Genomic DNA, 5,000 nt, shown 5'->3' with positions numbered 1-5,000 from the left:
CCGCAGTGTCACTAATGTACAGAGATAGAACAGTTTCGACTGGAACTAGAGTAACCGTATACACGGCACTGATTAGTAATAGATGCAGAGCCATCAGAATACAGATAATATATACAACCGTCCCTATACATGCTGAAAGACTCTGCACACAATGAGAACCACACGTCAGCCAGACACTCTTATCACACACTACTCTCTTATCACACACAATATCTAACCACCAGCATGGAAGAACATCCAGTGCATCCTCTCCGCCACATGACACAATCCACACTATCATTACCAGACCGGGAGGTCCACCCAGAAAACACAATATCCCACCCTTCCGACATCCGCACATTGCTCAGCTAAGCCACGAACACCCACACATGTCCTACACAGTGGTGCACCCAACATCACAATACTGCCTCCTGTCACAGCACACAAACAATGGCAGGAATGAAAGACACAGATCTGCCACAACCATGGAATCGGAGCGCCGCCTGTCATGAGCCAAAAGTGCATCCTGACGTGACAAATCGGATAATACCGCAGGCATCCAATTACGATAATCACTATCAACGAACCTGCCGCCCCCCCCCCCAATACACCTTTCCCTACAACAATGTGTATCTGAACCTACGCTATATCGTACCTTAACCTAACCTATATCGTACCTTAACCTAACCTATATCGTACCTTAACCTAACCTATATCGTACCTTAACCTAACCTATATCGTACCTTAACCTAACCTATATCGTACCTTAACCTAACCTATATCGTACCTTAACCTAACCTATATCGTACCTTAACCTAACCTATATCGTACCTTAACCTAACCTATATCGTACCTTAACCTAACCTATATCGTACCTTAACCTAACCTATATCGTGCCTTAACCTAACCTATATCGTGCCTTAACCTAACCTATATCGTGCCTTAACCTAACCTATATCGTGCCTTAACCTAACCTATATCGTGCCTTAACCTAACCTATATCGTGCCTTAACCTAACCTATATCGTGCCTTAACCTAACCTATATCGTGCCTTAACCTAACCTATATCGTGCCTTAACCTAACCTAATTTGTGCCTTAACCTAACCTAATTTGTGCCTTAACCTAACCTAATTTGTGCCTTAACCTAACCTAATTTGTGCCTTAACCTAACCTAATTTGTGCCTTAACCTAACCTAATTTGTGCCTTAACCTAACCTAATTTGTGCCTTAACCTAACCTAATTTGTGCCGTAACCTAACCTAATTTGTGCCGTAACGTAACCCATGTTGTGCCGTAACGTAACCCATGTTGTGCCGTAACGTAACCCATGTTGTGCCGTAACGTAACCCATGTTGTGCCGTAACGTAACCCATGTTGTGCCGTAACGTAACCCATGTTGTGCCGTAACCTAACCCATGTTGTGCCTTAACCTAACCCATGTTGTGCCTTAACCTAACCCATGTTGTGCCTTAACCTAACCCATGTTGTGCCTTAACCTAACCCATGTTGTGCCTTAACCTAACCCATGTTGTGCCTTAACCTAACCCACGTTGTGCCTTAACCTAACCTACGTTGTGCCTTAACCTAACCCATGTTGTGCCTTAACCTAACCCATGTTGTGCCTTAACCTAACCCATGTTGTGCCTTAACCTAACCCATGTTGTGCCTTAACCTAACCCATGTTGTGCCTTAACCTAACCCATGTTGTGCCTTAACCTAACCCATGTTGTGCCTTAACCTAACCCATGGTGTGCCTTAACCTAACCCATGTTGTGCCTTAACCTAACCCATGTTGTGCCTTAACCTAACCCACGTTGTGCCTTAACCTAACCCACGTTGTGCCTTAACCTAACCCACGTTGTGCCTTAACCTAACCCACGTTGTGCCTTAACCTAACCTACGTTGTGCCTTAACCTAACCCATGTTGTGCCTTAACCTAACCCATGTTGTGCCTTAACCTAACCCATGTTGTGCCTTAACCTAACCCATGTTGTGCCTTAACCTAACCCATGTTGTGCCTTAACCTAACCCATGGTGTGCCTTAACCTAACCCATGGTGTGCCTTAACCTAACCCATGGTGTGCCTTAACCTAACCCATGTTGTGCCTTAACCTAACCCATGTTGTGCCTTAACCTAACCCATGTTGTGCCTTAACCTAACCCATGTTGTGCCTTAACCTAACCCATGTTGTGCCTTAACCTAACCCATGTTGTGCCTTAACCTAACCCATGTTGTGCCTTAACCTAACCCATGTTGTGCCTTAACCTAACCCATGTTGTGCCTTAACCTAACCCATGTTGTGCCTTAACCTAACCCATGTTGTGCCTTAACCTAACCCATGTTGTGCCTTAACCTAACCCATGTTGTGCCTTAACCTAACCCATGTTGTGCCTTAACCTAACCCATGTTGTGCCTTAACCTAACCCATGTTGTGCCTTAACCTAACCCATGTTGTGCCTTAACCTAACCCATGTTGTGCCTTAACCTAACCCATGTTGTGCCTTAACCTAACCCATGTTGTGCCTTAACCTAACCCATGTTGTGCCTTAACCTAACCCATGTTGTGCCTTAACCTAACCCATGTTGTGCCTTAACCTAACCCATGTTGTGCCTTAACCTAACCCATGTTGTGCCTTAACCTAACCCATGTTGTGCCTTAACCTAACCCATGTTGTGCCTTAACCTAACCCATGTTGTGCCTTAACCTAACCCATGTTGTGCCTTAACCTAACCCATGTTGTGCCTTAACCTAACCCATGTTGTGCCTTAACCTAACCCATGTTGTGCCTTAACCTAACCCATGTTGTGCCTTAACCTAACCCATGTTGTGCCTTAACCTAACCCATGTTGTGCCTTAACCTAACCCATGTTGTGCCTTAACCTAACCCATGTTGTGCCTTAACCTAACCCATGTTGTGCCTTAACCTAACCCATGTTGTGCCTTAACCTAACCCATGTTGTGCCTTAACCTAACCCATGTTGTGCCTTAACGTAACCCATGTTGTGCCTTAACGTAACCCATGTTGTGCCTTAACCTAACCTATAATGTGCCTTAACCTAACCTAAAGTGCGCCGTAACCTAAACTATATTGCGCCTTAACCTGACGCACGTTGTCGCTGAACCTGCTCTGTAATTGTTATGCAACCCGTTAAAGTAGTGTAGTGTTGCCTAACCGCAACCCTCGCAATATAGTTCGCTACTCGCACTGCCCGGTCCCCTGTGTATCGCGTCATGTTAAACACCTTGCAGGTGTTGCTGACTTTCCACATGCTCCTGCTATACACTGTAGTGTGGATAGCAGCAGGACGTACATGCCCCCCCCCTTCCCCCCTGCCTTCGCAAGCTGGTCGGTGAGAAGTTTGCATGTTCAATGCCCTTCGCATGCCGACGTACTCAGCCTACGTTGTGGTACGGCCTGTCACCTGTCCGCCGATGTACGCAAAACCCACAAACTGTACTGCACATTGCTCCGTATGTACTGAATGATACATCGTGGCCCATGTGACCGTATGACGACAGCGCCTAGCAACGGCGGACCATACAGTCCAAATATTGTGCACGCAGCTACGTGTCGTCTCCCTATAAGAGCTGGATTGCAGTGTGGTACGCCATACAGACGTGTGGGAGGAACGGACGCCCTGGATGGCGATCAGCATGAGCAGTCTGTTGATGTAGTGGAGCGTGTATTCGGACGTAGTCGTCTCTTCTCACACACCGTGATAGCATGTTGCACCGCGTTCCACATCTGCGACATGCTGCAGAGGCGGGCTGACAGTCGTTCGCGCAATGGACACCGCATACGTACGGGGTCTACCTTCCACGTGTTCTCTAGGCGTGCACATGTTGTTGCGTCTATGTGGGCAGACGTAGTGTGTTGTGACACCTGACACAGGCATGCAATACTCGTTGCAAATGGCGATGGACGTGTACGTTTGCTGGTGACGTTACGCAAATGAACAACCGGTAACCCGTTGTGGTGCGGTTGTTCTCGCTAGAGGTGAATCAGTGTTGGCGACGATCGGTCGAGCTATTAACCGGTTGTTTCAGGGATACCCACCATGCCCACGAACGTGAAAGGGGACCCACCATGCCCACGAACGTGAAAGGGGATCTGGGTGTGAGGCGATACGCGGCGGTGGCTGGGTGGGACCGTCCCCGGCCGGTGAGGGGGGGCCGCCCGGCGTGCTGGCAGCGCGGTGCGTGGGCGCACGCGCTACAGCCGGCTGGTGGGGGCGGCCGGTGGCAGGCGCGCCGGCCGACGGACGCGGCAGGCGGCGCAGCTGCGCGCCGGCGCCCCCTGCTCGCGGCGCCTTGCGGCCAAAGTAGGTCCTCGCGGGCCCGGTGCGAAGCGCGGTGGCCATCTGCAGTGTGCTGGTCCGATTGAGGACTTTGTGCGCTGAGGATGCGCCGCCGCCCGGCGCTCGGCGCCGCGACGCCGTCTGCTGCTCGGTCGCCCCAGCGGTTCTCGCAGGTGGTTTGTATCGCAGCTGTGCGGACGTGTTGGCGCGTGCGCTGTGCTGGGAGAGTTCGCTTCGGCACCCAAGTAGGGCTTTTGTCCTTCTGTGGCGCTGGCGTTGGAGCTGCCGGTCACCGTAGGTGGCGCGTGTTGTCTCCCGCCGGCAATGCCACGACAGCACGCTCCCGGGCCTCTGTCGGCAGCGGCAAGCTCAGTTGGGAGCACGGGTGGTCGCACCTAAAGCGTCTACTCGCCTAACTCCGGGCGATTGCGCCTCTCTCGAACCCGACCAAGTACTTAGGACGGCGCTGCGCGCCGCCGGGACCTGAGAGGGTTTCGAGGTGTGTTGTGCAGGGGAGCTCAGCCTCCTCCTGTTTGCAGAATAATTGAGCGGACGCTTGCGTGTTCGCGCGGGCCCCCGGGACACACTCCCGGGCGGCCGGCTGCTCAGCTCTAGTTGACGCAGCTCCCTGGTTGATCCTGCCAGTAGTCATATGCTTGTCTCAAAGATTAAGCCATGCATGTCTCAGTACAAGCCGCATTAAGGTGAAACCGCGAATGG

General features: G+C 51.0%; 1 non-coding gene across 1 annotated transcript in view; it reads left to right on the top strand.

Annotated features, from left to right (window-relative positions):
• Nucleotides 1-4,905: 4,905 nt before the first annotated feature.
• Nucleotides 4,906-5,000, top strand: part of LOC126453711 (small subunit ribosomal RNA) — a 1,909-nt gene continuing 1,814 nt past the window's right edge. The window contains exon 1 of the ribosomal RNA XR_007585004.1: nt 4,906-5,000. This exon is cut by the window's right edge and continues 1,814 nt beyond it. This is a non-coding gene — a ribosomal RNA (small subunit ribosomal RNA).

Source organism: Schistocerca serialis, unplaced genomic scaffold, assembly GCF_023864345.2.
Source record: "Schistocerca serialis cubense isolate TAMUIC-IGC-003099 unplaced genomic scaffold, iqSchSeri2.2 HiC_scaffold_956, whole genome shotgun sequence".
Classification (NCBI taxonomy): domain Eukaryota; kingdom Metazoa; phylum Arthropoda; class Insecta; order Orthoptera; family Acrididae; genus Schistocerca; species Schistocerca serialis.
This window is presented reverse-complemented; position numbering and strand designations above follow the sequence as displayed.